This window comes from Petaurus breviceps, unplaced genomic scaffold (genome assembly GCF_028583685.1).
Source record: "Petaurus breviceps papuanus isolate PSGF00001 unplaced genomic scaffold, PetGlider_PUasm1.0 90994, whole genome shotgun sequence".
Classification (NCBI taxonomy): Eukaryota; Metazoa; Chordata; class Mammalia; order Diprotodontia; family Petauridae; genus Petaurus; species Petaurus breviceps.
The window spans coordinates 3,503,509-3,515,710 of NW_027187393.1; the positions used below are offsets into that span (position 1 = coordinate 3,503,509).

At 40.9% G+C, this 12,202-nt stretch overlaps 1 protein-coding gene across 3 annotated transcripts in view; it reads left to right on the forward strand.

The window, feature by feature from the left end:
- Nucleotides 1-7,957: 7,957 nt before the first annotated feature.
- Nucleotides 7,958-12,202, forward strand: part of MAPK9 (mitogen-activated protein kinase 9) — a 56,944-nt gene continuing 52,699 nt past the window's right edge. For all 3 annotated transcript variants that reach the window (XM_069077527.1, XM_069077525.1, XM_069077528.1), the window contains exon 1: nt 7,958-8,110. The gene's annotated coding sequence lies outside the window, so the exon portion shown is untranslated. The remainder of the gene's footprint in view (nt 8,111-12,202) is intronic.

Below are 12,202 nucleotides of genomic sequence, written 5' to 3' on the forward strand. Positions count from 1 at the left end.
TGTGTGTGTGTGTGTGTGTGTGTGTGTAGATTTGTAGATATATATACATATATATGTGTGTGTAGATTTGTAGATATATCTAAATATTTATTAAGCACTTTCTATATGTCAGACAGTATGCTACATCCTAGAGATAGAGGAACAAAAAAGATACAGTGCCTACCTTCAAAGAGATTATATTCTTTGGGGAAACAACATAAACACATAAAAGTATATGCAAAGAATATATGAAATTATTTTAGGGGGAGGTGCTAGTACCTAATGGGATCTTGAAAAACTTCATGTAGGAGGTAGGGTCCATCTAAGCTGAGCTTTGAAGGAAACTCAGGATTCTAAGCGGCAGAGGCAAAGAGGAAGTGCATTCGCGGCATGGATGAGCACAGTCTGTGCAAAGGCACTGAGGTGGAGAAGTAATGTCACTTGTGGGGAACAGGAAGAAAGCCAGCTTGGCTAAATCACAGAGTACATAAAGACACCTACAAAGGTCAGCTGGCGTCAGGCCGTGAAGGTCTTTAAAAGCTGAATACAGGAGCTCATACATGATTTTAGATGACAATAGGGATCCATTGGAGTTTACTGAGTAGGGAAGTAAGACAGAACTATGCTTTAGTAACCACTTTGGTATCTGTGAAAGGAAAATGTATTGGAGAGGGAGAAACTTGAGTCATAGAGCCCAATTAGTTCAGTTGTTTTTTAGTTGCCAGACTCTTGAGGAATCCGTTTGCAGTTTTCTTCACAAAAATATTGGAGTCGCTTACTATTTCCTTTCCCAGCTCATTTTACAGATGAGGAAACTGAGGTAAATAAAGCTAAGTAACTTGTCCAGGGTCACACAGCTATTAAGTGCTTGTGACCAGATTTGAACCGAAGAAGATGAGTCTTCCTGGCACTCTAGGCCTGGCACTCTATCCACTGAGTCAAGTAGCTGCCTTTGGAGACCAATTAGGCTATTGTAATACTCCAGACCCTTAACGACTCCAGATATCAGACTTATCTATGTGTTTATTGCAAATATTCTCCCAATCTTTTTTTCTTTTAATTTTAGAGGAATATCTTTTCTCATAGGTCAAGTCTATGTGCCAGACATTGTTCTAAAGGCTAGAGATTTAAAGAGAGACAAAAGACAAGCCCTACTCTCAAGGAACTTGTGGTCTAATGGGAGAGAAGATACACAAATAACTATATAAAAATATACAGGATAAATTGTAGATAATCAATAGATAGAAGGCACTAGCATTAAGGGGGATTAGGAAATGCTTCCTGCAGGAAGTGGGATTTTAACTTGACTCAGAGGAAGCTAGGGAAGCCAGGAGACCAAGGTAAGGAGGGAGAGAATTGATTCAAGCATGGGAGACAACCAGTAAAAATGCCCAGAAATAGAAAATAGAATGTCCTGTACAAGAAACAGCAGGAGGAACAAAATCCTTTGACCTTTGCTCTTTTTCTATTTATTTTATTTTTTTGCTTTTTGGAGGGGGGAAGGCAGGGCAATTGGGGTTAAGTGACCTGCCCAAGGTCATACGGCTAGTATCAAGTGTCTGAGGTGGGATTTGAACTCAGGTCCTCCTGACTCCAGGGCCAGTGCTCTATTCACTGCATCACCTCACTGCCTTTGCTCTTATAGATATTTTTTAAATTGACTTTGTTCAGTGAGTTTCGCATGTATCTACATTGGTCTCTTTAGACACCTTTACCTTTTCTTCCTCATCAGAATCAGGCTTTTGTCATCAGAATTTTCCTCTTGGAACCACTGTACCCTTCTAGTGACATCTTTCCCTGCAGAACTTTAGTATAGGGGATCTCTGTAAATTCTTTGAAATCTCTTCTACCAAAATCTAGGATACATGTTGACCCAGCTTACTCCTCATTATCTGCCATAAACTCTAAAGTAGAGTGGTTACTTCCTTCTAAGGTTTTCATGTGATCTGGATCTGATCTACAATAGCTGATTCCCTTGCCACTTCTTTTCTCATTTTGAAGAAGGAAATCAGCATTAAGAAAAAAAAAATTATATTACCTACTCTGCTTTTGGTAGAGCCCCAAGTTTGAATTCTGATCTATTAGGTTTATGAGCCTAGGCTAGTGATTTCACCATTTTAAAGTCACTTGCATTGTTTTGTGGTATGACTTCTTTCGCAAGGAAAGTTCTTTGCAAACCTTAAAAGCAATATAGAAATGAGTTGTTGATTTTCCCACAAGTATGTTTTTTAGTATACATTTTTATTCTACTGCCCATTTTACCTAATCTGTTCATTTTATATAGGTTATGTCCTTCCATGGTCATGTTCCAATCATAAGTCACATCCTACCAAATCTCAATGATACCCAAGAGGCTGAATCTACCTCCTTACATTAAGATATCTAGTGCAGTTTTTAACTTAAATTTTGGCATTTGTCTATAGACATCTGAAGTTATGGGTTTTAGTGATGTCTCTCTTCTTGTATACTGTCTGTGAATTATTTATCCTCTCCACTGATATTTTTCTTTCTATGCTCTCCTCGGTGGTATCTGACTTGGCAGATATGTGAACAGTTCACCTTCCTCTTTCATTTTCAGTTTTAAGCCTGCATGATTAGAGTCATACCATATACATCCAGTTAAATATATTTATTTTTCCCAGCCCTCATTAGACATATTCCATCATTGAATCATTCCTCTATCCTAATCAAAGCTCATTCTCAGACATAACAATTTCTTGAGAAATTGTTCATTTCTCACATCTGTATTTCTCTTCTGAAGCTTCTATGGTTTTTTACTCATAATTTCATAACCTTTCCATCCCCTCAAACTTTGTCTTCCCTTTCACAGTTACCTCTACTTCCTCATCTCCAATTGACTTCTCAGCTCTTTGCAATTTGTTTTCCAGCCCCATGAGACTGCTCTCCTGTTGAAACTGCTCTCACCAGGATTATCCATGAATTACTGAACAGTATCCACTGCCAAAATGAGGGCCCTTTCCTAGACCTCGTCTCCCCTGACATCTCTTCTGCTTTTGACATTGTTTGGTTTCACCATCATCCTCCTCTTGATACCATCTCTTCCTTTGGTTTCCATTCTTTCAATGAGCACTTCATTCTTCCTAAGAATCTGGAAAGCAAGTGCTCTCCTTCACTTGGGAGACCACTATATATTTTATGCAAGTCTCTCTATAGCTTAATATAAAAGTACCCGTGCTCTCCATATTTGCCATAACTGAGATTTTGAGGCAAGACTTGGACTCAAGGGAGTCCTTGGTTTGAATCTTGCCTCTGGATCATGGACAAGTTGTAACCTGAGTCTGTCCTCATCTGTAAAATGGGGATAATAATAACCCTAATATCTACCTTACAGAGTTGTTGGGAGGCTCAAATAAGATTTAATATGCATTAAGCCTCATAAAATTGCAAGGGGTTTTTATGAGCCAAAGTTTTCGCTTGCTTTCAGTGCGAGTTTTGGGGGCCTATTTGCTTTTTGAGGGGCTTAATTGCCAGTAGTTCCTAAGGAGACACTTTTATCTGTATTAGGCTTTCCTCTTATTCCAGGAGACTACTTGCTGCTTTGATTCATAATTAGCAGGTTTCTGTCAAAGCTGAAATGCAAACAGAAACTAAGCACAGCTGTAGTCTCTAAGAAGGTCTTAAGTAGAAATCCAACTTCCTGCCACTCCTTCCTTTTCTCTCTTTGCCCAAGTGATCAGACTTCAAACACTTTACACTTCCTTCCAATCTCTTTGCTGTCTCAGCATCTTTCTTTATTATAGTTCAATATATGCACATAAAGATGTCTTTGTTTGAATCCCTGTGGCATCCTAAATGTAAAACTTTTGAAAAGTTCCAGTATTTCCTTTCTTAGCACCCTTGGCTCTCACCTTTCAAAGGCTATGACTTCCTTTTAGGGGAGCTGGCAATGGAGAGACAAACACTTATTAAGTGCATAGGTCAACCTGAAATTGTAATGAAAACAGTCAATACAACAAAACAGAGAGAGGTGTTTAATTGGGACAAAGGAGTTGCAGCTCAAGGTATTTCACAGCAAGTGTTGGGGTACCCAAGGAGGGAGGTGGGGAACAGGGATTACATAAAGTACCAAGGCAGAGAGAATGATTAGGTTACTACTGGATGGGGTTAGGTAACTCATTGTATTACCAGACAATTTTTTTCTATACTATGCAAAAGTCCTTAAAGAAAGTTTGGGAATCTGGGAGGGGAGAGTTTGAGAGATTTATAAAATAATCAGAGGCCAGAGAGAAAATGTCTGGTTAGACCCAGGCAATTCATTGTCTTGGGAACCTAAACAGGATCAGGATCAGTCCATGCTCAGTCAATTATGTTTGTCAATGGCATCATACCAAAAGCTTATTTAATCCTTACAACAACCCTGCTGTGTAGGGGCCATTATTATCCCCATTTTACAGTTGAGGATACTGAGGCACCAAGAGTTAAGTGACTCACCCAGGGTCACACATCTAGTAAGTATCTGAGATAACATTTGAACCCAGGAAGATGAGTCTTCCTGGCTCCAGGCCCAGCACTCTGTACACCCTGGCGCCCCCTGGCTGCTAGCACCCTTTCTATTCTATTGCTACTAAGCAAAGCTCCTTTTACTGTTAGGTGGCCTGCATATGTCTCATTTCATTTCAATCTTGAATCTGAACTACTAGACTGTAATCTTTCCTGTCTTTTAACACCAGCCCCAGGTACCTCACTATACCATCTTCTTGGAATGCTGTTCCTGACTGCTGCTGTGCACCTTCCTAACCTGGATTGGCAGCTTCTGCCTGACTATCCCATTATGACATCTACCTGCTACACTGCTGTACCAGTTCTCCCACTTTCCACCTCTTGCTCTGGGAACTATGATCAAATCAATACCATCATTGCTTATAGAAAGGATTCAACTGATTGACCAAGTCTCAGAGACAGCTTTCTTGGTTTTTAAGGGGAAAAAATTAGCCTAGTCTACAAGGCAGGGACTATTGTAAATGTTGCTTCTACCACATTTGACTAGACAGAATGTTTTTTTTTTCTATTTTTAATAAACTTCCCTTCACATTCCTCTGCCCCCCCAGGAGGGACAACTTTGTATATATTTTATTTTTATTTAAGCACGTACATGTCCCTTCTCTGCCAATAAAATATAAATTTCTTGAGGGCAAGGATTGCTTTATTATAGCTTTGTATTCTTTTCACTTAACATAATACCTGGCACATAGTAAGTTCTTAAAAATTATTTTTGAATTGCCCATCTTCTAAGGCACTCTCCTATCTCCCCTAATGACTTAGTCTTCCTCTCTAATTCAACACCAGCCTTCATAGTTGGTGACTAGTGTTCATACTGATGACTCATTTATCAACCTCAACTTCCATGACTATTTTTCAAAGGTCAAGTTGGTGCTTCTCTTTGAAAGACTGACCCCTCTACATTCTGGCTCCAACCTTCCTTTCCAGCCTTCCATCACATCCATCTCCTTCATGAGTTCTGCCTCTGCTCCAAATGGACTACTTACTGACTGTTCTGATTTAATCAGTGGGGCAGTGTCAGGGTAATGGATAGAGCTTTGACCTTGGAGCCAGAAAGACTTAAGATTAAATCCCAACACAGTCACTTACTAACTATATAACCATACAAGCATAGGCAAAGCACTTAACCTCTCTAAACCTCAGTTTCCTCACATGCAAAATGGGAGAGGTCATACCTATCTCACAAGAGTAGTTGTGAGGATCAAAAAAAAGTAATACATGCGAAGTACCTTATAAGCCTTAAAGTATCAACTATTATTATTATGTATCTCAGGCCTAGCCATGTCTAAAATGCTCTCCCTTTCATTTGTTCATTCAGTAGGCATTTATTAAACACCTACTTTGTGCCAAGCATTGTACCTAGGTTGGGGTTTCACCACAGAAAGGGAGCAGTTTGGCCTTCAAAGAGCTTATATTCTATAAGTAAGAACATGTACATAAAAAGGCAAATACAGCATATTTACAAAGTATTTGTGGGAGCTCATGGGCTCTAGTAACTGGAAGGTGGCACTTGAGGTGGGTTTTGAATGATGCCACAGAGTCTTTGGGGCAGCAGTGAGGAGAGAATGCCTCCCAGGCATGGAGGATAGCCTAAGCAAAGGTATGTCTGAGGGAGATGAAATGCCATGGATGGGAAACAAGAAGTAAGCCAGTCTGGCTGAAACATAAAGTGTGCATAAGGAAGTAATATGCTGTAAGCCTGGAAAGTGAGGCTGAAGTCAGATTGCAAAGGACTTTTTAAAAAGTCAAAAAGAGGAAGCTGCATTTTATCCTAGAAGCAACAGGGAACCTCTAGACCTTTTTTGAGTAGGGCAGTACCATGGTCAGACCTTTACTAGAGGCAGCTAGGTGGCTCCGTGGATCTGTAGAGTGTTCTCTCTACAATCAGGAAAGCCTGAGTTCAAATCCATCCAGCCTCAGACTCTTAACACTTAATAGCCTTGTGACCTTGGGCAAGTCACTTAACCTCTATTGCCCTGCCTTCCCCCCCAGCAAAAACAAACAAAAGGTTATTGTAATTGTAGAGGCAAGAGGGGATTAGGGCTTGAACCAGGGTGGTGGTTGTGTGAGTAGATAGAAGGGAATAGATTTGAGAGATTTTTGGAGGTATATTCAACAAGATCTGGCAACTTATTGGATATAGGGAATGAGCGTGGAATCAAAGAGTAAAAGATAGAAAAATTGCTTGAACTGATACAGAGTGAAGTGAGCAGAAAGAACAACTTTATCCAATAATGGAAATATTATTCAGACAAAAAACTTTGAGAGACTTAGTAACTCTGTTCAACACAATTCCAAAGTATTCAAGATGAAACATGATACCAACCTCCTGGATTCAGAGTACAGATTGAGATTTGTTTTTAACATGGTCAATGTGGGGAATTAATTTTCCTGATTATATATTTGTAACAAAAGTTTTATTTGTCTTGCTTTTTCATTTGGGGAATGGAGATAGGAAGGAGAAAATGAGAATCTGAAAATACAATAAAATTTAATTAGAATTTTTTTTAAAGAAGAGGGTGATTTTGAGATTGAAGATATGTGTGTGAGACAATAATGGCTTCTTCAACAGAGATAGGGGAAATAGGGACACACAGAAAGGTTGGGGTGAGAAAGGTGGAAAGGAGGGAATGAGGATTTGAAAATAAAATTTAATTAGATTTTTATTAAAGACTACAGGATGATTTTAAGATGGAAGGCTTGGGTTCCTGGGAAAATTGAGAGGCCATCAAGAGAAATACAGAAAATAGGGAGATGGGATGGGGGAGGAGAGAGATAATGACTTCTGTTTTGGACATGTTGACTTTGAGATGCTTAAAGGACATATAATTTATATCCGATTGGCAGCTGCTGGTACCAGACTGACAGAGTTCAGGAAAGACTCGGGCTGAATACACATGCGTGTATGTGTATTGAATACCGTATATAATACATGTGTATTCAGTTCGAGTCTTTCCTGAATTGCATCAGTCTGGCACCACCAGCTACCAATTGCTTATCATCTCTGCACAGAGGTAATTGTTGAACCTATGAGAGCTGATGAGTTTAACAAGAAACATGTAGGGGAAAAAAAAGCAGAGGGCGCAGAACAGTATCTGGTCCATAGCAAGTGATTCATCAATGCTGGTCGAATGAATGAACTATTAGGCAAGCAAGACAACTGAATTCTGGTGTCTAGCTGTCCCCACATTGTCTGGGTGACGTTGAGATAATTTGCCCTCTCTATCCATCGAAGGTGATGGGATCAATGTTCACTTCCAAGGAAAGTCCAGAACACCTGCAAGTAGAAGTCCACCACAGCCCCTCCAGTCCAGTCCAGCCACACCTCGGGCCAGAGGCTGCCCTCCCGGCAGCCCCGGCTCCAGGGCCCCGCCCTCTCTCAGGATTGGCTGCGCCGGGCCTCGCTTCGCGCTCAGTGATTGGCCGCGGTGACCGTCGGTCCGCCAAGCTGGGCCCCCGGCCGCTGAAGACGGAGCCATGAGCGGAAGGGCCTGAGCTAGGCTCCCAGCTTCAGCCTCGCACCGACTGCGGCGGCGGCGGCGGCCCGGGAGCTGGGGCTGAGCCCTGAGCGCCGCCCGCCCGCCGGCCCGGTCAGCCGCGGGGAGGGCAGGTGAGGCGACACGGAGGCGGGGAGTGGCCGGGCCGGGGCGCGAGCGCTGGGCTGAGAGCCGGGGGCCGGGACCTGGGGGGAAGGGGGGTGTGAGGCGCTGGGTCCTCCCTGGAGGAGGGGGAGGGGATGAGGGAGGGCGCGAGCCTGCGGCGGGGCCCAGGGGGGCTGCGGCGGTCAGGGCAGGGCCGGGCAGGCTGCGGGCCCCGGGAGGCCGGCTGCTCCTGGCACCGCGCCCCGCTCCTCCTCCCCGCCCGGAGAGTGCCGCATTCTGTCTGTCGGAGGCGCCGGAGGGACCCGCTCTCGTGCCAGCGCCGCGGAGCAGGGCCAAGACCGGGTCCGGGGCGCACCATCGCGAGGCGGGACCCCAGCGCCGCTTCTCCCGCCCCGCCTGCCTGCGTGACCTTGGGCCAGCCCCTGCCTGCCCCTCTCTTGGGCACGGTAAGACGAGGGGTTTGGACTCAATGATCCCAGAGCCCCTCTAGCCCCAGATCTTCGCAGCCCAACCCCCTTGGGGCTGCCGGACACACAGGTACCCCAGTGTCCCGCCCTGGTGCCTCCCTTCCCAGCTGCTATTCTTGGGCTCCCTCCTTCCCCCTCCCCCCATCTGGAGCCTCCCTGGGGACCACTGCCTCCCACTCCACACACCTATACTTGATCTTGAAGACAGAAGCACTTGTGTTTTTCGTCCCTCACTTATTCATTCAGTGAAAAGGTAAAATGAGGAAAATCTACTTGTCACCTACATTAAAGTCACCTTGTTTGAAGTCTCCTCCCCAATTTCTTCAGTTATTATTGAAGAATTGTATTGGATAGCAGACTCAGCCATAAGTGACCATAATTCACATTAGTACTAGTGTGTAAAGTCTTTGACTCCCAACAGCCCTGGAAAGTAGGTAGAGCAAATGTTATTCCCATTTTACAGAGTAGGGAACTATGGTTCAGAGATCTTAAATGATATGCCCCAAATCGCACAGTTTAGTAAGAAGCAGAATGGAGAATCAAAACCCTGCTCAGACCATCTTGGCATATCTCCTAGGAACCTTACCATCCATCAGTTTCTCAGAATATGTGTGCCGAACAGGATTTGGAGAGGGCTGGAATGAGGGAGTGAGGCCTTGGGCTTCATTATTGCTAATTTAGTTTCTGTGGACCCCTCATCTACATTAGTACATTTTGAACATCTTGAATTGGATCTGTTCCCAGTTTCTTGCTAGGGAACCTGGTAGACTATCTTAGTGAGTGAAGCAGAAAATGTCTTCCAGGAAGAACCTTGTCTACTAATTCCAGGCAGAGACTTAGGACTGTTTAAGAAGAGAAATGCTTTGGCTCTTAATTTAAATATCTTATTTCAGATTTTTATGTGGATTTAACTGTGACCTTTAAGTTCCCCCCCTCACCCCCAGTTCTGGCTCTTTATGGCTCTTTAGCACAGTGAAATTCATTCTAATTTGTTGCCACTTTTTAGATCTTGATACATTTCCTTTTGTTGGTAAATTTCCAGAACCAGCAGTGAGATGAATGTTAACGTTGACAGTCTTTTAGCCAGTAATTTGCTACAATGCAAGAGAGCATTTAACCCTGATTCAGTCAAGGTTCTTTCTTTTTTCTGTGCAGTCTTTTTTTTCCTTTCAGAGATCTCCTTATAAGTTAAAAATTCCATTTTAGCATAGTCTTCCCTGGGAAATCTTTATTTTCTTGAATATATCACATTTTATTCTCAAACTGTTACCAATTTAAATCAAATCAAATTATCACACCGCTTAAATATTAGGTAAATTCATATTTGTCTCAGTAGTAATTCAAATCACATTTGTTCCATTTCATAGCATTTGAAATTCATTAATCCAAATGTCACATATGGAGCATTTATCAGCCTCTACCAAAGTTTCCAAAGCTAAGCACAATTCAGGCTTAAATTCCAACTTTTTTTCATTATAATATTGCTGATCTAATAGTTGTGAACCCTGTTTTTTCTAAGTATATGGAAATAGGATATCTTTTTTTTTACATAGCCACCTTAGTGACTGAATTGTAATAGTGATTAGATGGAGGTTCTTATATGCTATTAACTGTAAGATTCTAAATTATTGTCTAAAATTTTTGAAATTTTTCCAAGTTAAGGGAGGGAAGGAAACCATGCAGATTTTTTCGGATTTTTCTATTTGTATTTGTTTAAATTTGAAAAGTCAGATCCCCTTGAAAATAACTCACCTTTTAAACTATCAATTTCCTTAATGCTTGAAGAAGTTAAATTTTAAAGTAGCATTTGATGTACATTTAACTTTGTTTTAAATATTCCCTTACTAAACCAGGTACTTTCACATATTCTTTTTTTTTTTAATTTCTTATATCGAGGTATTTTGTTAGGATGACTTCCTCAAAACTCTGCCCCATAGTTCCCTATAAAAAGTTAAGCAATGGCTACCTAATATAGTGATTCAAATTGACAATACATGTCATTTTCCATTTTTGTGGTTTAGTGTTTAACAAAAATTAAGGATGTACGCTTTAGCTCTAGTCATTTGAAATCAACCTTGTTTATTATATTTAACTTTAGTTTTGCTGCCTTTTAGTGTTACCTTTAATACACAGTGTGACTTAGGATCATAAATTTAGAACTGGAAGAGAACTAAGAGGCCATCAAGTCCTGTTCTTTCATTTTATAGATGAGGAATCTTGTAAATTTGGGAGGGGTTTGGTTTTCTTGACTAAAGGTCTTTCCACGTTGCACCTAATTTTGCATGTTTTCCATTCCTTCTGGTGTATTATCTCACTACATTTATATACCAACTCTTCTTTTAGCCATTCCCTAGTCATTGGGCACATAGTTTCTTTCTACTTTTTAACTATTAAAAATACTACTACTGTGAAGATTTTGATACATTTGGGTCCTTTCTGTCATTGACTTCCTTAGAATATACATCCAGTATTGAGATTTCTGAGTAAAAAACCATAAACGATTTATCTGCTTTTCTTGAATAATTCCATCCTAATTCATACCATCAGCAGTGAAGTAGGGTGCTTTGTCTTTCTGCATGCCTCCAACATACTTTCATTGTTTCATAAGGAAAGAAGGAAACAATGTTGAGGAAATAAAAAAAGTAGTAAGTTTCTTGTAACAATATTGGGAAAAGCTCGGAATTGCGATTTGAATCTTGTTTTCCTACACTGGCTATGTGCCTGTGAACAAATTACTTAATATTTCTGACTTAATGGGTTAATCTGTAAAATGGAAATAATAAGCTGTATTCACTCACAGAGTTGTGAGAATAAGATGAAGTCATGTATATCAAGAAGTTTGTGAATTTTTAAAGTACTGTATAAATGTCAACTGTTAATAGGTATTAACAGTTTTCTATTAATTTATGGTTGTCATCTGGAAATATGTCGAACATTAAACTTGAAACTCAAATGCATAGAGTGCTTCAGAGTTTGTAGAGAGCTTTCCTCAGAACTACCCTATGAATAGGTAGCTAGCACAAGTATCATTACCCTCAATTTGTAGATTGAAAAACTAAAGTTAAGTGGATTTACACATTTGATTCTGAAAAGCAACCAGTTGTGGGCTCCACACCTTCTTATCCCATTGAGGGCTGGGGTGGGGGAAGGACCTTAATCCAGAATTCTACATACAATTGAACTTTGATTCAGTGACTATGATTATGTTTAAAGAATGATTAATTCTCATACTATAGTTCGTTACAAAACAAAAGCAGATGAAACTTGCTGTATAACCTAGGGAGGGTGATTTCAACTCTCTGGACATAAATCATTCTGAGAAATGATAAAAAAAAAAAGGGGGGGAGGGTGAGACTAGCTAATGTTCCATTCCTGTGCTAAAACTTGATATATTAAACATTTTCTTCAGTCTTTTTTTTTCAAATGCTTTATTAACTTCTGATTTACATCATACATTTCCGCTAGATTTTGAGTTACAAATTTTCTCCCTGTTTTTCCCCTACCCATCGCCCCAAAATAGCAGTTCCACAGGATATCCCCTCCTCCAATCTGCTCTCTCCCTTATTTTCTCCCATACCCCTTTCAACTTTTCCAGTGAATCTCTATGTCCCAGTGCCTGTATATCTTATTTCC